Source organism: Oncorhynchus kisutch, linkage group LG19 (assembly GCF_002021735.2).
Source record: "Oncorhynchus kisutch isolate 150728-3 linkage group LG19, Okis_V2, whole genome shotgun sequence".
Classification (NCBI taxonomy): Eukaryota; Metazoa; Chordata; class Actinopteri; order Salmoniformes; family Salmonidae; genus Oncorhynchus; species Oncorhynchus kisutch.
The window spans coordinates 65,891,647-65,916,664 of NC_034192.2; the positions used below are offsets into that span (position 1 = coordinate 65,891,647).

Below are 25,018 nucleotides of genomic sequence, written 5' to 3' on the forward strand. Positions count from 1 at the left end.
ACACATAGTATTTAGATATTGACTGGTGGCCTATAGCAACACATAGTATTTAGATATTGACTGGTGGCCCTTGGTGGCCTATAGCAACACATAGTATTTAGATATTGACTGGTGGCCCTTGGTGGCCTATAGCAACACATAGTATTTAGATATTGACTGGAGGCCCTTGGTGGCCTATAGCAACACATAGTATTTAGATATTGACTGGTGGCCTATAGCAACACATAGTATTTAGATATTGACTGGTGGCCCTTGGTGGCCTATAGCAACACATAGTATTTAGATATTGACTGGTGGCCCTTGGTGGCCTATAGCAACACATAGTATTTAGATACTGACTGGTGGCCCTTGGTGGCCTATAGCAACACATAGTATTTAGATACTGACTGGTGGCCCTTGGTGGCCTATAGCAACACATAGTATTTAGATATTGACTGGTGGCCCTTGGTGGCCTATAGCAACACATAGTATTTAGATATTGACTGGTGGCCTATAGCAACACATAGTATTTAGATATTGACTGGTGGCCCTTGGTGGCCTATAGCAACACATAGTATTTAGATATTGACTGGTGGCCCTTGGTGGCCTATAGCAACACATAGTATTTAGATATTGACTGGTGGCCTATAGCAACACATATTATTTACATACTGACTGGTGGCCTATAGCAACACCCCAGAAGAAAAGGCTTTAGATGAAGAGCCAAGTGAACCTGCAACCACAACACTTCAATAACACTTGACAAGTTTACTTCGATATTTTGAAAGTGCATTGTTGGTTAAGGGCTTGGAAGTCAGCATTTCACTGTAAGGTCTACTACACCTGTTGTATTCAGCATGTCACTGTGAGGCCTACTACACCTGTTGTATTCAGCATTTCACTGTAAGGTCTACTACACCCGTTGTATTCAGCATTTCACTGTAAGGTCTACTACACCTGTTGTATTCAGCATTTCACTGTAAGGTCTACTACACCTGTTGTATTCAGCATTTCACTGTAAGGTCTACTACACCTGTTGTATTCAGCATTTCACTGTAAGGTCTACACCCGTTGTATTCAGCATTTCACTGTAAGGTCTACTACACCTGTTGTATTCAGCATTTCACTGTAAGGTCTACTACACCTGTTGTATTCAGCATTTCACTGTAAGGTCTACACCTGTTGTATTCAGCATTTCACTGTAAGGTCTACCTACACCTGTTGTATTCAGCATTTCACTGTAAGGTCTACTACACCTGTTGTATTCAGCATTTCACTGTAAGGTCTACTACACCTGTTGTATTCAGCATTTCACTGTAAGGTCTACACCTGTTGTATTCAGCATTTCACTGTAAGGTCTACCTACACCTGTTGTATTCAGCATTTCACTGTAAGGTCTACTACACCTGTTGTATTCAGCATTTCACTGTAAGGTCTACTACACCTGTTGTATTCAGCATTTCACTGTGAGGTCTACTACACCTGTTGTATTCAGCATTTCACTGTAAGGTCTACTACACCTGTTGTATTCAGCATTTCACTGTAAGGTCTACACCTGTTGTATTCAGTATTTCACTGTAAGGTCTACTACACCTGTTGTATTCAGCATTTCACTGTGAGGCCTACTACACCTGTTGTATTCAGCATTTCACTGTGAGGTCTACTACACCTGTTGTATTCAGCATTTCACTGTAAGGTCTACTATACCTGTTGTATTCAGCATTTCACTGTGAGGCCTACTACACCTGTTGTATTCAGCATTTCACTGTAAGGTCTACTACACCTGTTGTATTCAGCATTTCACTGTAAGGTCTACTACACCTGTTGTATTCAGCATTTCACTGTAAGGTCTACACCTGTTGTATTCAGCATTTCACTGTGAGGTCTACTACACCCGTTGTATTCAGCATTTCACTGTGAGGTCTACTACACCTGTTGTATTCAGCATTTCACTGTGAGGCCTACTACACCTGTTGTATTCAGCATTTCACTGTGAGGTCTACTACACCTGTTGTATTCAGCATTTCACTGTAAGGTCTACTACACCTGTTGTATTCAGCATTTCACTGTAAGGTCTACTACACCTGTTGTATTCAGCATTTCACTGTAAGGTCTACTACACCTGTTGTATTCAGCATTTCACTGTAAGGTCTACTACACCTGTTGTATTCAGCATTTCACTGTAAGGTCTACTACACCTGTTGTATTCAGCATTTCACTGTAAGGTCTACACCTGTTGTATTCAGCATTTCACTGTAAGGTCTACCTACACCTGTTGTATTCAGCATTTCACTGTAAGGTCTACTACACCTGTTGTATTCAGCATTTCACTGTAAGGTCTACTACACCTGTTGTATTCAGCATTTCACTGTGAGGTCTACTACACCTGTTGTATTCAGCATTTCACTGTGAGGCCTACTACACCTGTTGTATTCAGCATTTCACTGTAAGGTCTACTACACCTGTTGTATTCAGCATTTCACTGTAAGGTCTACTACACCTGTTGTATTCAGCATTTCACTGTAAGGTCTACACCTGTTGTATTCAGCATTTCACTGTGAGGTCTACTACACCCGTTGTATTCAGCATTTCACTGTGAGGTCTACTACACCTGTTGTATTCAGCATTTCACTGTGAGGCCTACTACACCTGTTGTATTCAGCATTTCACTGTGAGGCCTACTACACCTGTTGTATTCAGCATTTCACTGTGAGGTCTACTACACCTGTTGTATTCAGCATTTCACTGTAAGGTCTACACCTGTTGTATTCAGCATTTCACTGTGAGGTCTACTACACCCGTTGTATTCAGCATTTCACTGTGAGGTCTACTATACCTGTTGTATTCAGCATTTCACTGTAAGGTCTACACCCGTTGTATTCAGCATTTCACTGTAAGGTCTACTACACCTGTTGTATTCAGCATTTCACTGTGAGGTCTACACCCGTTGTAGTCAGCGCATGTGACTCATACAATTTGATTTGATCTGACACAAGATCTTCTCTAAGCATTACAGGGATTATGGTTCTGAAAATATACAGCAACACCTCCGCCATAAGCATTCCTGTCTCTCCTATAGATATTATATCCTTGTATTGCTTCTGCTGTATCATCAAAGGAATTATCTAAGTGAGTCTCAGAAATGGCTAATATATGAATGTTATCTGATGTTAGAAAGTTATTGATTTCATGAAGCTTATTCCTAAGGCTACATATATTAATATGAGCTATTTTCAGCCCTTTCCTGGGGAGATTATTAGAGATAGACATAATATGGAAAAGAGAAAACAAAGCAAGAGACGAAAATATACATTCAGCAGTCCATTAATCAGTTGGTGTGTGTGTTGTGCTGTGTTGTGGGGTTGAAGCTATGAACCCATAATCTTAGCTCTCTCATCTCTTCCAGGCTTCTGGGAGGGAGGGTGGACAATGAGCCTGTCATAATGGATGTAAGCAATCTCCCCACACACTCTGGCAGCTTTCATGGCAGGGATAAGTTCTTTCCTCTTCTGGTGCACAGCTTCAGGATAGTCCTCGTTGAGGAAGATATATCTTCCTATATGTAAATTAAAATCCCAGAGTGTCCCTTAAGTGTCCCTAAGTAGGTGTGCTGATCTAGGATCAGGTCCTCCCTGTCCATTCATTATGATCTAAAAGGCAATACTGATCCTAGATTTGAGTTTGGGTTGCCGGAGGACAATTTGGGTCAGGAAGGATTTTCAATTTGGATCTCGAGCTGAAAAAGTTTATGAACCCTTGGCCTATTTCATTGAACTGGTTGTATTCATGTTACAATAGCCTACTAAGCCTAACAAATGTTTAATTGGATACTGGTTTGGCTAAATAGGCTATAAAAAAACATTATGAATTACAACAAGTTCAATTAAATCATTTTGCAATCTTTCCCCTTACGAAATTGGATAGCTACTCCAGGTCAACTGATTAGCTAGATTATATAAGAAATTGCTTCCATTAGGTTTCGTTAGAAATTCGTCATTAGGTCTTTATAAAGTCAAGCGTTGTCATTTCAGCACCACGCCTTTTAACACCTGATATTTGTCCCGTCAGAGCCTCGTCTGCCCTCCGGTGACTTCAGGAAGTAGCACACCGACCCCCTCCGCCTATTGTTGATCCACCCTGCCGGGAACAGAGAACCGTTCTGACCGAAACGTGGGAATCCCTTTTTGTTGTTGTTGTATTTCAACATTTTATCGCCACTCGTATGCTGTGACTTTCAATAGTTTAGAATTACATCGATAAAAGTATCGAAGCTGTAACTCTCTCAAAGGGAGTGAGGTTGTTTGGGAAAGAGGAAACTTTTTTTCATCCCTGAACGAATTTCCATTCCTCCATTTTGAGGCGTTTTGTTTTTTGGAGCTGGAAAAAGTTTAAGTGTATTGTCTTTCGGTAAGTTTTCATTGAGATTACGTTTGTTTGTTTGTTGCATAAGTAGTTTTGTCTATTTTGTTTTAGTCTGTTACATTTTGCTATTTGTCACCATTTTAATTGTTTCAATGTAATACGAAACTAAATTGTACGTGTCTCGCTCGTATTGTACTAGCGAATAGTTCACGTTTTAAGTTACACACCGTCGCTAGTTAAATAGCAAACTGATGTTGAAAATACTGTAGTAGATAACTAGTTATAAACTTTAAAACGATGTCAGTAAATTTAACTATTTGTTGCTAATTTCAACAATCATAGCAGTAACTGTTTGAAGTTGCGTGGGATTCCGATGTGGCCACTTGCTAATGCTAAGTTAGCCAAAGGCAAACCAACTTGTCGCCAACTACAAGTGTTTTGTCATATCAGCAAAAAAAACAGCAAAAACTCAGCTCCAATGTAAAGCCACAACTATAAATGAATCGACAGGACATAACATTAGTTGGTTAAGCTAGTTAAATGAGTAGTTTATAGTTTAGTTAACTAGGCAGCTTCCTGACATTCCCAACATCCCAGTTGAAAGTTTTTAAAACAGGATGAATGCAGTCAGAGGGAAGAATTGGGCCACCGCCCTCCTCACCCGCACGATGCTCCTCACCCGCACGATGCTCCTCACCCGCACGATGCTCCTCACCCGCACGATGCTCCTCACCCGCACGATGCTCCTCACCCGCACGATGCTCCTCACCCGCACGATGCTCCTCACCCGATCTACTGATGTACAAAATAAGTCATTTCCAATGTATTTACAAAAAATATTGAATAATAGCTAACACTCAATCACTTTACTGCTGTCGTCCCCGTGTCCTCGACTAGATACTGTATCTCACAGCAACCCAATATAGATGTTCTCTCAATCTGACAGTTTATTCAATCATATTGTATATGCAATCATTTCTATGAATGGGCCCACCAGAAACGAATTATCATAACCCTACCATTTATCACCATGAAGTCCTACCTAACTAGTTGACTTGCATAGATTCGGTTATAGATATGATTTTTTTCTTCTCTTGACTAGCATTGGCCTAAATTCCACCGTTGTCATACGAATGGCCCCCTACCCCACCCTGTAAACCCAGTTGAACTGACCAGCCTACCTTCTCCAATAAGTCTCAGCCCACATCCCAAATAGCACCTGATTATTTATTTATTGTGAATACGTGCTTTGGTGATGAAATGTCACTTCCTTTATGCTATAAAATAATTGTTTACCTAGACAAATATGATTGTTCTGAATTGTTCATTGGGGCCTTTCTCTAAAATATCATTAACATTACATCCCAACAAATGTGTAGCCTAATACATCTGATAAGCACCTGGCTCTGTTCACATAGCAGTGCAGGTTTCTCATAACAAATGAATAATTTTAACTTTTTGTGGTGGGCGTCAAAGTTGTTTACGTGGGTTGCAAAAAAGCTAAATTAGAACGACACGAGCTGAATTCAATGTAAAAAGGCTTTAAAAGTTTAAAGGCTTAGTGTACGCTTGGTGTTCTGTTGACAAGAAAGAAAATCTATGGAAAAATAACTGGATTTTGGAATTGGTATGTAAAGCGTACACTCAAATATGATCATGCTGATTTGATATCCATCAGGGGTCGTGGTAATAAAACACAGGAGAAATATCTTACTTAGTTTTGTAAATGCTGATCTAATATACTCGGCTGAAGACTAATTTTGTGCTTCAGTTGTACTTCTCCACTCGGATGTGAATTCATGGATGAGAATTCACAAGTGGCATTCTATCAGCAGACAGACGGTCTGACAGTGTAGCATTCTGTCAGCAGACAGACGGTCTGACAGTGTAGCATTCTGTCAGCAGACAGACGGTCTGACAGTGTAGCATTCTGTCAGCAGACAGACGGTCTGACAGTGTAGCATTCTGTCAGCAGACAGACGGTCTGACAGTGTAGCATTCTGTTAGCAGACAGACGGTCTGACAGTGTAGCATTCTGTTAGCAGACAGACGGTCTGACAGTGTAGCATTCTGTCAGCAGACAGACGGTCTGACAGTGTAGCATTCTATCAGCAGACAGACGGTCTGACAGTGTAGCATTCTGTTAGCAGACAGACGGTCTGACAGTGTAGCATTCTATCAGCAGACAGACGGTCTGACAGTGTAGCATTCTGTTAGCAGACAGACGGTCTGACAGTGTAGCATTCTGTCAGCAGACAGACGGTCTGACAGTGTAGCATTCTGTCAGCAGACAGACGGTCTGACAGTGTAGCATTCTATCAGCAGACAGACGGTCTGACAGTGTAGCATTCTGTTAGCAGACAGACGGTCTGACAGTGTAGCATTCTATCAGCAGACAGACGGTCTGACAGTGTAGCATTCTGTCAGCAGACAGACTGTCTGACAGTGTAGCAAAACATTTATCCGGCGCTTTTCTCAGTGTAGCCTATTTTGCAAGATTAACATGAGGAAATGTTCCTGGCTACCTCTTCTATGATAAACATTAGAACTGTAGCCTAATGACAATGCATCATTTTTAGCCAAAAAATACCCTTTTCGTTATAAACTCATTTACTTGTGTGGCTGCTAGCCAGATGGCGTATTACTTCTGTTGTCATCTGATGAAAATGAAGCCATTTTCTACTGAATGTGTTGCACTAATGAAAACTATAGTTGCACAAACCTGATCACACTATTGAACAAAACATAACTGACTTTCAATATAAAAACGCAGGTGAAATGGTTAAAAAAATAATAACTTTTTTTTTTTTAAATCTTCATTTTGAAATCGTTGATTTCTGAACTAAAAACGTGCCGCCATCTTACCTCTAGTGTTTTGTCCTGTGTTGGAGAAGAAAGAGGTTCAGTTCAACAGGAGAGTGAGCCTGTAACCAGGAGCCTTAATTCTTGCACAGAATCCAGCCTAGCTGACTCAATTTTCCAAATTTGACTGCCCCCCCCCCCCCCCTTTTTTAAAAAATGTATTTTATTTCACCTTTATTTAACCAGGTGGGCTAGTTAAGAACAAGTTCTCTTTTACAATTGTGACCTGGGCCTCTGGCCTCCATTGAAATAGACACTCTGACTATAGCCATCATACAAGGGTAATACCTGCAATAACTTTTGAACGGCTCATGATAGAGAAATGAGGGTTTGACCATTTTGTTTTCTTAAATTATTATATTTACAATGATAAACTGCGTGGTTTGAGCCCTGCATTCTGATTGGCTGACAGTTGTACTTTTTGACAAAATGTTACATTTTGAATGCTCTAATTACGTTGGCAACCAGTTTATAATATCACTAAGGAACCTCAGGTATGTGTGGTATATGGCCAATATACCACGGCTTAAGGGCTGTATCCAGCCACTCCTCGTTGGGTCGTGTGTAAGAACAGTCCTTAGCTGTGGTATATTGGCCATATGCACCCTCCTCCTTATTGCTTAATTAACATATTATGTTATCCATTGGTCAAAGGATGCTTTTTTTTGATTGGACGCTCTACTAGATGGGGCCCTGGTCAGAAAGTAGTACACTATGTAGGTAATAGGGTTACATTTGAGACGGCCCCCTCGGTGTGTTGAGAGACGGCCCCCTCGGTGTGTTGAGAGACGGCCCCCTCGGTGTGTTGAGGGACGGACGGCCCCCTCGGTGTGTTGAGGGACGGACGGCCCCCTCGGTGTGTTGAGGGACGGACGGCCCCCTCGGTGTGTTGAGGGACGGACGGCCCCCTCGGTGTGTTGAGGGACGGACGGCCCCCTCGGTGTGTTGAGGGACGGACGGCCCCCTCGGTGTGTTGAGGGACGGACGGCCCCCTCGGTGTGTTGAGGGACGGACGGCCCCCTCGGTGTGTTGAGGGACGGACGGCCCCCTCGGTGTGTTGAGGGACGGACGGCCCCCTCGGTGTGTTGAGGGACGGACGGCCCCCTCGGTGTGTTGAGGGACGGACGGCCCCCTCGGTGTGTTGAGGGACGGACGGCCCCCTCGGTGTGTTGAGGGACGGACGGCCCCCTCGGTGTGTTGAGGGACGGACGGCCCCCTCGGTGTGTTGAGGGACGGACGGCCCCCTCGGTGTGTTGAGGGACGGACGGCCCCCTCAGTTTAGACCAGGCAGGCAAGCAGGGTCCTGGGTCCAGCCCTACTCAGCCCTCGGGGCATCCTGATTATTCCTGTCTGCCACTCAGTGCATTAAGGCTAATCAATACAAGGCCTATTGCTGCATGAAAGGGAAAATCGAATAAGTGCCAATATGTTACTCTGCTCCACTTATGTCTGTCTGTCTAACAATGACGGAGTGAGACCTGTCTCCTCTGAAGAGGGAGCATCCATATTTAAAACGGCATCTGTCCAAATTGTCACGACACCATGGTTTTTTCCCAATGCCCCCCCCCCCCTCCCCCACACACACACACACCCCGTTTGCCTGGCACGCTGTGTGCCCTGGTCATAGGGAATAGGGTGTCGTGACTTTTTCTTCCTTTTTGTTGCCATGGTTGCAGTGGGGTTTCCTAAATCACTGTAGAATGAGATTGGTTCAATAAACACTTTTTTTTCAATGAGTTTCACAGCTTTTCTTTTTTATTCCATGGCGTTTTAAGGGTGTGGGGGTGTGTGGGTGTGTGTGGGGGGCGGTGTGTGGGTAGGTAGCTCTTATCTAGGCTAGCTGGCCCAATACTGTGCTATGCTGCACATGGGTCAGTTGAAATGTAGTGTACCTCCACGGTGAACACACAGGTCAGAGGTCAGTTGAAATGTAGTGTACCTCCAGGGTGAACACACAGGTCAGAGGTCAGTTGAAATGTAGTGTACCTCCAGGGTGAACACACAGGTCAGAGGTCAGTTGAAATGTAGTGTACCTCCAGGGTGAACACACAGGTCAGAGGTCAGTTGAAATGTAGTGTACCTCCAGGGTGAACACACAGGTCAGAGGTCAGTTGAAATGTGGTGTACCTCCAGGGTGAACACACAGGTCAGAGGTCAGTTGAAATGTAGTGTACCTCCAGGGTGAACACACAGGTCAGAGGTCAGTTGAAATGTAGTGTACCTCCAGGGTGAACACACAGGTCAGAGGTCAGTTGAAATGTAGTGTACCTCCAGGGTGAACACACAGGTCAGTTGAAATGTGGTGTACCTCCAGGGTGAACACACAGGTCAGTTGAAATGTAGTGTACCTCCAGGGTGAACACACAGGTCAGAGGTCAGTTGAAATGTAGTGTACCTCCAGGGTGAACACACAGGTCAGAGGTCAGTTGAAATGTAGTGTACCTCCAGGGTGAAAGTGTGCTGTGTTGTTGTCATGGTGTGTGGCTTAACCCCCCCCCCCCCCCCCCCATCTGATGAATGACCCAGCCAAGCCCTAGACATCCATTTTGTCATAATCTCACCATCTCTCTCTCCTCTCCGTTTCAGATACCGAGTGAACATGACAGCCATAAACACAGCCAACATAAACTTCAAATGGGATCCAAAGAGCCTGGAGATCCGTACCCTGGCTGTGGAGCGGCTGCTGGAGCCCTTGGTCACACAGGTCAGAATACATTTTAACAATCCGCCATGGATGGGAAACTCATGCCTTGGACTTTTCCCACATTTTGTTACGTTACAGCCTTATTCTAAAATGGATTAAAAACAGTTTCCCTCGTCAATCTACACACACAACCTCACAATGACAAAGTGAAAACAGGGGATTTCACATTTAGTTTTTGCTAATTTATAAAATAAAAAAATACCTTATTTACGTGCAATACCAGTCAGAAGTTTGGACATGTTAATTGTTACTATTTTCTACATTGTAGAAAAATAGTGAAGACATCAAAACTATAAAGTTACACATGGAATCATGAAGGAACCAAAAAAGTGTTAAACAAATCAAAATATATTTTCTATTTGAGATTCTTCAAAGTAGCCACCCTTTGCCTTGATGACAGCTTTGCATTCTCTTAACCAGCTTCATGAGGAATGATTTTCCAACACTCTTGTAGGAGTTCCCACACACGCTGAGCACTTGTTGGCCGATTTTCCATCACTCTGCGGTCCAAATCAATCCACACCATCTCAATTGGGTTTTTGGGTGATTGTTTAGGCCAGGTCATCTGATGCAGCACTCCATCACTCTCCTTGGTCAAATAGCCCTTACACAGCCTGGCGGTGTGTTTTGGGTCATTGTCCTGTTAAAAAACAAATGATAGTCCCGCTAAGCACAAACCAGATACAATGTCGTATCGCTGTGGTAGCCATGCTGGTTAAGTGTGCCTTGAATTCTAAATGAATCACCCCCAAATCTCAAATTTGGACTCATCAGACCAAAGGATAGAGTTCCATCGGTCTAATGTCCATTGCTTGTGTTTCTTGGCCTAAGCAATTCCCTTCTTCTTATTGGCGTCCTTCAGTGGTGGTTTCTTTGCAGCAATTTGACCATGAAGGCCTGATTTCACAGTCTCCTCTGAACAGTTGATGTTGACATGTGTATTACTTGAACTCTGTAAAGCATTTATTTGGGCTGCAATCTGAGGCTGGTAACTCTAATGAATTTATCCTCAGCAGCAGAGGTAACTCTGGGTCTTCCTTTCCTGTGACGTTCATGGTTCTTCATGTTCTGCATTGACGAAATGCCTTAATGATGGACTACCGTTTCTCTTTGCCTATTTGAGCTGATCTTGCCATTATATGGACTTGGTCTTTTACCGAATAGGGCTATCTTCTGTATACCAACCCTACCTTGTCACAACACAACTGATTGACTCAAACACTTTTTAAGAAGGAAAAAATTCCACAAATTAAGTGAAGGCACACCTGTTAATTGAAATGCATTCCAGGTGACTTGCTCATGAAGCTGGTTGAGAGAATGCCAAGAGTGTGCAAAGCTGTCATCAAGGCAAAGGGTGGCTACAAAATCTAAATTATATTTTGTTTTGTTTAACACTTTCTTTGGTTACTACATGATTTGGTAGGTAGCCTAGTAGTTAGAGCGTTGGTCCAGTCGCCGGAAGGTTGCAGGATCGAGCTGACAAGGTACACATTTGCCATTTTGCCCCTGAGCAAGGCAATTAACGCACTGTTCCTCAGGCACTGGGGAAGGGTACCAAAAAATGTCTGCAGCATTGAAGGTCCCAAGAACAGTGAACACTCCATCATTCTTAGATGGAAGAAGTGTGGAACCACCAAGACACTTCCTAGAGCTGGCCACTCGGCCAAACTGAGCAATCGGGGGAGAAGGGTCTTGGTCAGGGAGATGACCAAGAACCTGATGGTCACTTTGACAGAGCTCCAGAGTTCCTCTTTGGAGATGGGAGAACCTTCCAGAAGGACAACCATCTCTGCAGTACTCCACCAATCAGGCTTTTATGGTAGAATGGCCAGACAGAAGCTACTCCTCCGTAAAAGGCACATTGCAGCCCTCATGGAGGAAACCAGACACCGCTCATCAGCTGGCCAATACCAGCCCTACGGTGAAGCATGGTGGTGGCAGCGTCATGCTGTGGGGATGTTTTTCAGTGGCAGGGACTGGGAGACTAGTTGAGATCAAGAAAAAGCTGAACGGCGCAAAGTTCAGAGAGATCCTTGATGAAAACCTGCTCCAGAGCACTCTTGACCTCAGACTGGGGTGAAGGTTCACTTTCCAACATGCCAATGACCCTAAGCACACAGCCAAGACAACGCACAAGTGGCTCTGAATGTCCTTGAGTCCTTGAACCCGATCGAACATCTCTGAAGAGACCTGAAAATGGCTATGCAGCGACGCTCCCCATCCAACCTTACAGAGCTTGAGGGGATCTGCAGAGAAGAATAGGAGAAGCTCCCCAAATAAGCTTGTAGCGTCATACCCAAGAAGATTCGGCTGTAATCGCTGCCAAAGTTGCTTCAACAACGTAAAGAGTGTGAATACTTTTTGTAAATGTGATATTCCTGTTTTTGTTCAATACATTTCTAAAATGAATTTTTTGCTTTTGTCATTTATGGGATATATTATATTGTGTTGTTGATGGAAAAACAACAACAATCGAATCCGTTTTAGAATAGGGCTGTAACAAAATGTGGAATAAGTTAAGGGGTTCTGAATATTTTCTGAGTGTACATTTGGTTCATGATGATGTCAATGCAAAGGCCTCCTGGAAGCGTTTTGTATTTATTTGTATTTATTTGTATTTGTTTTGGTATCCCGAACTGCTTGACTGAGCTACTTCTACTGTTTTAGTATGGAATCAAAGACTAGGCAAGATATGGCTGAAAGTTCGACTCTGCAGCAAAATGTCCATCTGATGTTGTGCATCTCACCCTCAAGGCATTTGACCTCTTCCCCCCCCTCTCTCTCGTCCTGCTCCTAAAGGTCACGACCCTGGTGAACTCCAGCAACAAGGGGCCGTCCAATAAGAAGAAAGGTCGCTCTAAGAAGGCCCATGTATTGGCTGCCTCGGTGGAGACAGCCACCTTGAACTTCCTGGATAAAGGAGAGAAGATCGCGAAGGAGAGCCAGTTTCTCAAGGACGAGCTCACTGCTGCCGTGGAGGATGTACGCAAGCAAGGTACGGTTAAGCTACTACTGGTCTTGACTCCTTTGCTCTGAATCTCTGAAATGACCAGATATGTAATTTGGCCTTGTATTTCTGCCTCTTGAGTTCCAGGAGAGCATATTTATTCAGTTGGGGCTCTATGATTCTCCCCTCTGAATTCATTCAAACTGCTTCCAGGCATTGAACCGTTGTTCTCTGTTCTGTCATACCTTCCATTCTACTCTGCCCTGCAGTCTTTCAATCTGTCTTGCCCGTATTGAGGGGAAAAGTGTGTGTGTGTGTGTGTGTGTGTGTGCGCGCGCCAGGGTTTCTCTGGATCGAAAAGGGGCTTAAGTGGGTGTGCGTGGCAGGGTTTCTCTGGATCGAAAAGGGGCTTAAGTGGGTGTGCGTGGCAGGGTTTCTCTGGATCGAAAAGGGGCTAAGTGGGTGGGCGTGGCAGGGTTTCTCTGGATCGAAAAGGGGCTTAAGTGGGTGGGCGTGGCAGGGTTTCTCTGGATCGAAAAGGGGCCTAAGTGGGTGGGCGTGGCAGGGTTTCTCTGGATCGAAAAGGGGCTTAAGTGGGTGGGCGTTGCAGGGTTTCTCTGGATCGAAAAGGGGCCTAAGTGGGTGGGCGTGGCAGGGTTTCTCTGGATCGAAAAGGGGCTGAGTGGGTGGGCGTGGCAGGGTTTCTCTGGATCGAAAAGGGGCTGAGTGGGTGGGCGTGGCAGGGTTTCTCTGGATCGAAAAGGGGCCTAAGTGGGTGGGCGTGGCAGGGTTTCTCTGGATCGAAAAGGGGCTTAAGTGGGTGGGCGTGGCAGGGTTTCTCTGGATCGAAAAGGGGCTAAGTGGGTGGGCGTGGCAGGGTTTCTCTGGATCAAAAGGGGCTAAGTGGGTGGGCGTGGCAGGGTTTCTCTGGATCAAAAGGGGCTAAGTGGGTGGGCGTGGCAGGGTTTCTCTGGATCAAAAGGGGCTAAGTGGGTGGGCGTGGCAGGGTTTCTCTGGATCGAAAAGGGGCCTAAGTGGGTGGGCGTGGCAGGGTTTCTCTGGATCAAAAAGGGGCTAAGTGGGTGGGCGTGGCAGGGTTTCTCTGGATCGAAAAGGGGCTAAGTGGGTGGGCGTGGCAGGGTTTCTCTGGATCGAAAAGGGGCTTAAGTGGGTGGGCGTGGCAGGGTTTCTCTGGATCGAAAAGGGGCCTAAGTGGGTGGGCGTGGCAGGGTTTCTCTGGATCGAAAGGGGCTAAGTGGGTGGGCTTGGCAGGGTTTCTCTGGATCGAAAAGGGGCTAAGTGGGTGGGCGTGGCAGGGTTTCTCTGGATCGAAAAGGGGCTAAGTGGGTGGGCGTGGCAGGGTTTCTCTGGATCAAAAGGGGCCTACGTGGGTGGGCGTGGCAGGGTTTCTCTGGATCAAAAGGGGCTACGTGGGTGGGCGTGGCAGGGTTTGAGTCGTTACGGCTGAAATGTCAAGAATTTGAGGCCTACCATGTGTGCAGAGATTGGCTTAAAAAGGCTTTTCCTGCAATTTTACATTTGTCTAGGGAGGCAAGATACATTTTTGCCGTTTTTAAAGCTAATTTCCTGAAATTATTCACATTTTGCCATGCAAGTTGAGAGAAAATGTTGCAGATTACAAAGAGAAAATCTGCTTTTCTACCTTCTGGAGCTGAGTATCGTTTTTATAGTTTTAAAGACCTGCCTTTTTAAAGGTATGAAAATTCCTGTTGTTAGCTCAGTCTAGAGGGCTGCGTAGAGGCTTGCGGTTTTATGCATCATCACCCCAATCTTTCAACTCATGTTGTTAAATCTCATTACTCCTAGTAGCTGCGGTGTGATTTTTCCTCTCTGTCCCTTCTGGTGGAGGGAGGAGAGGACTCAGGTTAATGGAGAGGTTTAACCCCGTCAAGATGCTCAGCTCCTCATTTCTCATTGGCTTGTTTTGCCATGAATGTTTTAAAAGCCTGTTGATGCCAATTGAATGAGACGGTGTTTTGTCGGGAGGAGAGGGATCTCACCCACTATCTTCTCTCATCCCATTTTCTTCCTATTTACATACAGAGTATCTGTATCCCAATTTACCCAGGCTGAAAATATGGATTTTATGCGCATGTGCAGTTTTTTTAAGTGACTGATTTTCCATTCTGTTGCCTGTATTAGCTGCTGGGCCGAGGACTCCATTCTGCTGCCCTTGTTAGCTGCTGGGCCGAGGGCTCCATTCTGTTGCCTGTGTTAGCTGCTGGGCCGAGGGCTCCATTCTGTTGCCTGTGTTAGCTGCTGGGCCGAGGGCTCCATTCTGCTGCCCTTGTTAGCTGCTGGGCCGAGGGCTCCGCTCTGCTGCCCTTGTTAGCTGCTGGGCCGAGGGCTCCGCTCTGCTGCCCTTGTTAGCTGCTGGGCCGAGGACTCCGCTCTGCTGCCCGTGTTAGCTGCTGGGCCGAGGGCTCCATTCTGCTGCCTGTATTAGCTGCTGGGCCGAGGGCTCCATTCTCTTGCCTGTGTTAGCTGCTGGGCCGAGGGCTCCATTCTCTTGCCTGTGTTAGCTGCTGGGCCGAGGGCTCCATTCTGTTGCCTGTGTTAGCTGCTGGGCCGAGGGCTCCATTCTGTTGCCTGTGTTAGCTGCTGGGCCGAGGGCTCCATTCTGTTGCCCTTGTTAGCTGCTGGGCCGAGGGCTCCGCTCTGCTGCCCGTGTTAGCTGCTGGGCCGAGGACTCCGCTCTGCTGCCCGTGTTAGCTGCTGGGCTGCTTCCAGCTATTTCCTCTTGCCATGATATCAACAGATACGGAGGCTTGCAAAAGAGTTCACCCCCCCTTGGCATTTTTCCTATTTTGTTGCCTTACAACCTGGAAATAAAATATATATATTTTTGTGTATCATTTGATTTACCCAATATGCCTACCACTTTGAAGATGCAAAATATTTTTTAAATTGTGAAACAAGACAACTTGAGCGTGCATAATTATTCACCCCTCCAAAGTCAATACTTTGTAGAGACACCTTCTGCAGCAATTACAGCTGCAAGTCTCTTGGGGTATGTCTCTATAAGCTTGGCACATCTAGCCACTGGGCTTTTTGCCCGTTCTTCAAGGCAAAACCGTTCCAGCTCCTTCAAGTTGGATGGGTTCCGCTAGTTTACAGCAATCTTTGTCATACCACAGATTCTCAATTGGATTGAGGTCTGGGCTTTGACTAGGCCCTTACAAGACATTTTAAATGTTTCCCCTTAAACCACTCCTGTTGCTTTCGCAGTATGCTCAGGGTCGTTGTTCTGCTAGAAGGGGAACCTCTCTCCCAGTCTCAAATCTCTGGAAGACAAAACGGTTTCCTTCAAGAATGTCTGTGTATATGCACACAGGTGGACTAATTATGGAACTGAGTGTCATTGGTTGCATCAGATCTTATTTAGGGGCTTCATAGCAGAGGGGGTGAATACATATGCACACAGGCTTCATAGCAACGGGGGTGAATACATATGCACACCTCTTTTCCATTTAGAATTTTTTTGAAACCAGTCTTTTTGGTTTCACTTAGACAAAATCCAAATTGGTTTTGTCCATCGCACGAAACCCAAATTTAAAATCAGTTTAAGTTACAGGTTGTAATGCAACAACAACAGGAAGAAACAACAATGGGGATGAATACTTTTGCAAGGCGCTGTACGGCGTAACCACGGCACCGGGCGACGCTAAACGAACCTGCCTGTTGACAGACCTTTTCTGTTCTCCACCGGTCCCGGTACGAGCTGACTAGAACGTTTGTCTGCTCAGAGATGGAACACAAGACAGACACGCTGTCTAATTAGTGATTGAATGTTTGTTTTTTCATCATCATGGCAAACATTGGTTGAACTGTGCAGGAGGGGGCTAAAAGTGGGAGTAGATTTGGGCATTGTTGGTTAAAGGTGTCTATTCCACCAGCCACGTTGGTGGGTGGTCAGGGCTCCACTGTACGAGCGTTTCACTCACATTTGTGAATTAAAAAGTCTAGTGTGATCACATTTTATAGTAACATAAATGCTGCAGTAACTGTTTGGTTTGTTTCATAGCTGGTCAATTTAATCGCACAAAGTCTTTAGAAGTAGGAATCCTATACCACCAGGTGCTTCACCGCTGGGGGGCTGTGCGCTAGAGGTCGGCCTGCTGTGCGCTAGAGGTTGACCTGCTGTGCGCACGTGAAAAGCTGAGGTGAAATATTCATTTTTGAGAAGCGCTGCGCACTGACATAAGTTGGTGTAATTTACTTGAAACAAAAGCCTACTGAAGTGAGACTGTCCTTGTGTTTCTTGGCTAATTACATTGATAAACAATTTATTTATGAAAAAATAAATAAAATAAATAAAAAATATGTTAACACGTGGCTACTCGTCAGACTCGGGCACAAACATGACTCCAGTCGCGTTACCTCGGTAACCTCCAGCTCTTAACCGTTGCATGTCTTGTGAAATGAAGTAATATACCACATTACTTCTTGCTAGTAAAACAAATTTTGTTTTGGTATCATTACAAACCATGCACATGTCGTTTAGCAACAAAAGCATATGTTTTGACTGGTAGATTGGCTCCTGAGTGGCGCAGCGGTCTAAGACACAGTGCAAGATGCGTCTCTACGGTCCCTGGTTTGAATCCAGGCTGTATCACATCTGGCCGTGATTGGGAGTCCCATAGGGGCGGCGTCGTCCTGGTTTGGCCCGGGGATACGCCATCATTGTAAATAAGAACTTGTTCTTAACTGACTTGCCTGTTTTAAATCTACGTGCCACACCGGCTGGTGGACCAGAAAGTACGTTTTAGGCCCTTCGGGTAGTTGTCAGGAACTACCATATGGCAGCAAGCCAGCAACTATAAAAATGTACCTACGTTACACACAACGCCTGTTTTTCTCCAAAGTGTAGGGAACGTCCCTGTGTCTGCAATGTGTTTGACGTAACCCGAGTCACAGACCAGTGGTCACCAACGGGTCTTCCTGGTCCATCACCAAACATTTCTGTAAAAAAAATAAAGACCGCTTCCTGCGTTTTCAAATGTATTTTTCCCCTTGTTGGCTGTTGGTGTTGATTCAGCAGCACTAGTGCCCGCTAAGGCGGCGTTCTCGCGCTGCCTTTTTTTATAAACCACAACCATTCTCCCTATCACACTCATGCTACAACCAGCGCTACAATGAATGAAAAAGTGTTCCCATGCACTGAGAGGGATATTTCACTGTCTCTGGTCATAGTGACAACATGAATTGGTGCATGAGATGGAAATAACGCAGTGGTACGGCAGTTTTGCCATCAGCTGGAAGACTGTCCCCTTTTCTCAGCAGATGGGAGGTAGAGAGGATGGTCTCTCACCAGACTGACCATCAGATGAGAGACGACCACCCCCCCCCCCTCTCAGACTGACCATCAGATGAGACGCCCCCCCCCCCCAGACTGACCATCAGATGAGGCGCCCCCCCCCCCCCCTCTCAGACTGACCATCAGATGAGACGGCCTCACCCCCCCCAGACTGACTATCAGATGAGACGGCCTCACCCCCCCCCCCCCCCCCCCCCCCTCCCCTCCTCTCAGACTGCCCATCAGATGAGACGGCCTCACCCCCCCCCCAGACTACCATCAGATGAGACGGCCTCACCACCCCCCCCCCCCCCCTCCTCTCAGACTGACCATCAGATGAGAGACGGCCTCACCCCCCCCAGACTGACTATCAGATGAGACGGCCCCCCCCCCTCCCCTCCTCTCAGACTGACCATCAGATGAGACGGCCTCACCCCCCTCAGACTGCCCATCAGATGAGACGGCCTCACCCCCCTCAGACTGCCCATCAGATGAGACGGCCTCACCCCCCCCAGACTACCATCAGATGAGACGGCCTCACCCCCCCCAGACTACCATCAGATGAGACGGCCTCACCCCCCTCAGACTGCCCATCAGATGAGACGGCCTCACCCCCCCCAGACTACCATCAGATGAGACGGCCTCACCCCCCCCCCCTCCTCTCAGACTACCATCAGATGAGACGACCTCACCCCCCCCCCCCCCCCCCTCCTCTCAGACTGACCATCAGATGAGACGCCCCCACCCCCCCAAAATGTGCCTTTCAAGTAATGCAACAAATTATCTATTACTAAAAATGATTTTTTTTTATTTACAGAATTTGAAAGTGGGCTGAACATCGTCGGTAGGGTAGTTGAAGCATATTCAATATGTAGTGGTGAAGTATTGGGTCTATAGCCCACTGCACAAACCTCATTGCTACAGAACTGTTTTTAATTGGTTCATGTTGCTTATGTTTAAGTCATGTAAAATATAAACACTCGGCAGTAGGTTTTTGCATTTTTTTTTGCCTCTGATCTTCACTCAAAAGGTTATTGACCTCTTTCATAGATGGTTGTCTCTGCTAACACACGGCAAGCAGGGTTGGATATTAAGACATGTGGGCAGATGTTGTTTTTGGTGGGTAAGAATATACATTTCACCAGCCAGTGGTAAAACAGCATTAGAAATAAGGTTATAAATATATTAAATAATAATAATCCAAAGGCCACATGTAGATGTGGGTGGAGTTGACAGAGACTGCTATGGTAGATGTGGGTGGAGTTGACAGAGACTGCTATGGTAGATGTGGGTGGAGTTGACAGAGACTGCTATGGTAGATGTGGGTGGAGTTGACAGAGACTGCTATGGTAGATGTGGGTGGAGTTGACAGAGACTGCTATGGTAGATGTGGGTGGAGTTGACAGAGACTGCTATGGTAGATGTGGGTGGAGTTGACAGAGACTGCTATGGTAGATGTGGGTGGAGTTGACAGAGACTGCTATGGTAGATGTGGGTGGAGTTGACAGAGACTGCTATGGTAGATGTGGGTGGAGTTGACAGAGACTGCTATGGTAGATGTGGGTGGAGTTGACAGAGACTGCTATGGTAGATGTGGGTGGAGTTGACAGACTGCTATGGTAGATGTGGGTGGAGTTGACAGACTGCTATGGTAGATGTGGGTGGAGTTGAGACTGCTATGGTAGATGTGGGTGGAGTTGAGACTGCTATGGTAGATGTGGGTGGAGTTGAGAGACTGCTATGGTAGATGTGGGTGGAGTTGACAGACTGCTATGGTAGATGTGGGTGGAGTTGACAGACTGCTATGGTAGATGTGGGTGGAGTTGACAGAGACTGCTATGGTAGATGTGGGTGGAGTTGAGAGACTGCTATGGTAGATGTGGGTGGAGTTGACAGAGACTGCTATGGTAGATGTGGGTGGAGTTGACAGAGACTGCTATGGTAGATGTGGGTGGAGTTGACAGAGACTGCTATGGTAGATGTGGGTGGAGTTGACAGAGACTGCTATGGTAGATGTGGGTGGAGTTGACAGAGACTGCTATGGTGTGGCTTGGTCCCAGTGTTTCCATGTAGATGTGGGTGGAGTTGACAGACTGCTATGGTGTGGCTTGGTCCCAGTGTTTCCATGTAGATGGAGTTGACAGACTGCTATGGTAGATGTGGGTGGAGTTGACAGACTGCTATGGTAGATGTGGGTGGAGTTGACAGACTGCTATGGTAGATGTGGGTGGAGTTGACAGACTGCTATGGTAGATGTGGGTGGAGTTGAGAGACTGCTATGGTAGATGTGGGTGGAGTTGAGAGACTGCTATGGTAGATGTGGGTGGAGTTGAGAGACTGCTATGGTAGATGTGGGTGGAGTTGAGAGACTGCTATGGTAGATGTGGGTGGAGTTGAGAGACTGCTATGGTAGATGTGGGTGGAGTTGAGAGACTGCTATGGTAGATGTGGGTGGAGTTGAGAGACTGCTATGGTAGATGTGGGTGGAGTTGAGAGACTGCTATGGTAGATGTGGGTGGAGTTGAGAGACTGCTATGGTAGATGTGGGTGGAGTTGACAGACTGCTATGGTAGATGTGGGCGGAGTTGACAGACTGCTATGGTAGATGTGGGCGGAGTTGACAGAGACTGCTATGGTAGATGTGGGCGGAGTTGACAGAGACTGCTATGGTAGATGTGGGCGGAGTTGACAGACTGCTATGGTAGATGTGGGCGGAGTTGACAGACTGCTATGGTAGATGTGGGTGGAGTTGACAGAATGCTATGGTAGATGTGGGTGGAGTTGACAGACTGCTATGGTAGATGTGGGTGGAGTTGACAGACTGCTATGGTAGATGTGGGTGGAGTTGACAGAGACTGCTATGGTAGATGTGGGTGGAGTTGACAGAGACTGCTATGGTAGATGTGGGTGGAGTTGACAGAGACTGCTATGGTAGATGTGGGTGGAGTTGACAGAGACTGCTATGGTAGATGTGGGTGGAGTTGACAGAGACTGCTATGGTAGATGTGGGTGGAGTTGACAGACTGCTATGGTAGATGTGGGTGGAGTTGACAGACTGCTATGGTAGATGTGGGTGGAGTTGACAGAGACTGCTATGGTAGATGTGGGTGGAGTTGACAGAGACTGCTATGGTAGATGTGGGTGGAGTTGAGACTGCTATGGTAGATGTGGGTGGAGTTGACAGAGACTGCTATGGTAGATGTGGGTGGAGTTGACAGAGACTGCTATGGTAGATGTGGGTGGAGTTGACAGAGACTGCTATGGTAGATGTGGGTGGAGTTGACAGAGACTGCTATGGTAGATGTGGGTGGAGTTGACAGAGACTGCTATGGTAGATGTGGGTGGAGTTGACAGAGACTGCTATGGTAGATGTGGGCGGAGTTGACAGAATGCTAAGTTTTATTTTTTTACTTCTTACTAGTAATACAGATTGCAGTAATACAGATTGCATGCGCATCTGTTTTTTTGTCTTGTAAAATATAATCGGAGGGGCCGGTAGATTATTATATTTTAGAAATCTACCTGTCAGTGGCTGGTCGGACCCAAAAAAGTGAATTTCCAACCCTGACGGCAAAATTTAAGTAAACGTGATATTTTTAGAATAAGGATGTAACAGAATAATTCAAGGAGTCTGAATTTCCGAACGCACTGTTTCCTTCTGGAGGCTTCCTACTGAGATGGTTACATGATGATGGGAGAAGACTGGGAACACAACGAGCACACGATTTGAAGTAACTACAGTTACGGAGGTTTAACCCATTAAATCAGTAATAGGTAACCTACACACTGGATTTTGTAACGTAGCTGCTGTTCTCCCCCCTTCCTTTTCACTCCCATACGGACATTTATTAAGACCCCTTGACTTATTCCACATTTTGTTACGTTACATCTTTTATTTTATAATAATTCAGACCCTTTACTCAGTACTTTGTTGAACCACCTTTGGCAGAGATTACAACCTTGAGTCTTCTTGGGTATGACGCTACAAACTTGGCCCAACTGTATTTGGGGAGGTTCTCCCATTCTTCTCTGCAGATTCTCTCAAGCTCTGTCAGGTTGGATGGGGAGCATTGCTGCACAGCTATTTTCAGGTCTCTCCAGAGATGTTTGATTGGGTTCAAGTCCGGACTCTGGCTGGGCCACTCAAGGACATTCAGAGCCACTCCTGCATTGTCTTGGCTGTGTGCTTAGTGTCGTTGTCCTGTTTGAAGGTGAACCTTCGCCCCCAGTCTGAGGTCCTGAGCGCTCTGGAGCAGGTTTTCATCAAGGATCTCTCTGTACTTTGCTCCGTTCATCTTTCCTTAATCCTGACTAGTCTCCCAGGCCCTGCCACTGGAAAACATCCTCACAGCATGATGCTGCCACCACCATGCTTCACTGTAGGGATGGTGCCAGGTGTCCTCCAGACATGATGCTGCCACCACCATGCTTCACTGTAGGGATGGTGCCAGGTGTCCTCCAGACATGATGCTGCCGCCACCATGCTTCACTGTAGGGATGGTGCCAGGTGTCCTCCAGACATTATGCTGCCACCACCATGCTTCACTGTAGGGATGGTGCCTGGTGTCCTCCAGATATGACGGTTGGCATTCAGGCAGTGAGTTCAATCTTGGTTTCATCAGACCAGAGAATCTTGTTTCTCACGGTCTGAGAGTCTTTAGGTGCCTTTTTGACAAACTCCAAGCAGGCTGTGCCTTTTACTGAGGAGTGGCTTCCGTCTGGCCACTCTACCATAAAGGCTTGATTGGTGGAGTGCTGCAGAGATGGTTGTCCTTCTGGAAGGTTCCCCCATCTTCACAGAGAACTGGTCAGTGACCACTGGGTTCTTGGTCACCTCCCTGACCATGGCCCTTCTCCCCAATTTGCTCAGTTTTGCCGGGCAGCCAGCTCTGGGAAGAGTCTTGGTGGTTTCCAAACTTCTTCCATTTAAGAATGACATAGGCCACTGTTCTTGGGGACCTTTTTAATGCTAGGTACCCTTCCCCAGGTCTGTACATCGACACGATCCTCTCTGAGCTCTACGGACAATTCCTTCGACCTCATGTTTTTGCTCTGACGTGCACCGTCAACTGTGTGACCTTTTTATATAGACATGTCCAATCAATTGAATTTCCTACAGGTGGACTACAATCAACTTGTAGATCCATGATCAACGGAAACGGGATGCACCTGAGCTCAATTTTCGAGTCTCATAGCAAAGGGTCTGAATACTGATGTAAATACGGTATTTCTGATTTTATTTGTAATTTACATTTCTAAAAACGGGGTTTCACTTTGTCACTTGAGGCTATTGTGTGTGTAGATAATAATATTTAATACATTTTAGGACAAGGCTGTAATGTAACACAATGTGTGTAATGCTTTCTGAATGCCCTGTGTATATATGCAGGATAGCAGCTCTTAACTCTCAACTTTTGCACATCTTCGTGGGGCCACAGTGGATTTGCATGGCACAGCATTCCAGATGATTCATTAGTGTGTTGGGTGGGGTTGCTAATCCTAGGTATGTCGTGGGCTTACTGCAGGGCTAAACAGGGATTGTCACGGCTGTTAGTGCACAGCTTGTAGCGTCTCTTTCCCGTTTTGTTCCGCTATCCGGGATGCTTCAATTGTCTAGTTCGCCCAGACTGACTGTTGCCAATGGAAATGACAAGGGAGAGCATAAGCAGAACTTCTGCATGCGAGGGAGGGAGGAAAGGAGAAGAGGAATGTAAACATTTAGATCTCTTATGTATTTAAATGGCTGTATTCTCCACGTGGGATCTTACTGACGCAAATTCTGTTTTCAAATGTCATGCCTGTCACGGCGACCGTTTCAAATGTCATGCCTGTCACGACGGCCGTTTCAAATATCATGCCTGTCACGGCGACCGTTTCAAATGTCATGCCTGTCACGGCGACTGTTTCAAATGTCGTGCCTGTCACGGCGACCGTTTCAAATGTCATGCCTGTCACGGCGACTGTTTCAAATGTCATGCCTGTTACGGCGACCGTTTCAAATGTCGTGCCTGTTACGGCGACCGTTTCAAATGTCATGCCTGTTACGGCGACCGTTTCAAATGTCATGCCTGTCACGGCGACCGTTTCAAATGTCATGCCTGTCACGACGGCCGTTTCAAATGAAATCAGAATTTGTCTTGTGACAACAGCTCGAAAGCACTTCTCTTCCAATCCTGACTCCTCCCACTACCACTCCCCCGCAGTATGTCTATAGCAAGTCCCTCTGCTCCACCCTGTGGACTATAGCGAGGTCCTTATTTGCTCTCTTCCAATCCTGACTCCTCCCACTAGCTAGTCTTTCTCTGCTGCTGGAACTAGCTACACAGCCCATCTGTAAATAGCCCACCTAACTACCTCATCCCCATGTTATTTTTGTTGCTCCTTTGCACCCCAGTATCTCTACTTGCACATTCATCTTCTGCACATATCACTCCAGTATTTAATTGCTAAATTGTAATTATTTTGCCACTATGGCCTATTTATTGCCTTAACTCACTAATCTTACTACATTTGCACAGACTATATAGATTTTTCTATTGTGTTATTGACTGTTCGTTTGTTTATCCCATGTGTAACTCTGTTTCGTTTGTGTCGCACTGCTTTGCTTTATCTTGGCCAGGTCGCAGTTGTTCTCAACTGGCCTACCTGGTTAAATAAAGGTGAAAAAATCCCAAACTATAGCTTAGTCTCTCTCTGTTGCTGGACCATAACATACCTGGTTTACTCACCCCGTAGAGCTCACTGGTACAGGAAAGAGGGCCCAGAATAGTCTATATTAAATAGTTTACCAGCATGAGCTTCAGGCCGAACCCAGTAGATGGTTGATTAAAATGGTTGGTTCGTTGCC

The 25,018-nt window shown here is 46.0% G+C and overlaps 1 pseudogene across 1 annotated transcript in view; it reads left to right on the forward strand.

Moving 5' to 3' along the window:
- Positions 1 to 4,048: 4,048 nt before the first annotated feature.
- LOC109910219 (catenin alpha-1-like) overlaps positions 4,049 to 25,018 on the forward strand; it is a 248,566-nt pseudogene continuing 227,596 nt past the window's right edge. The window contains exons 1-3 of the transcript XR_004204173.1: positions 4,049 to 4,386; positions 9,790 to 9,907; positions 12,707 to 12,902. The product of XR_004204173.1 is annotated as a catenin alpha-1-like (transcript). The remainder of the gene's footprint in view (positions 4,387 to 9,789; positions 9,908 to 12,706; positions 12,903 to 25,018) is intronic.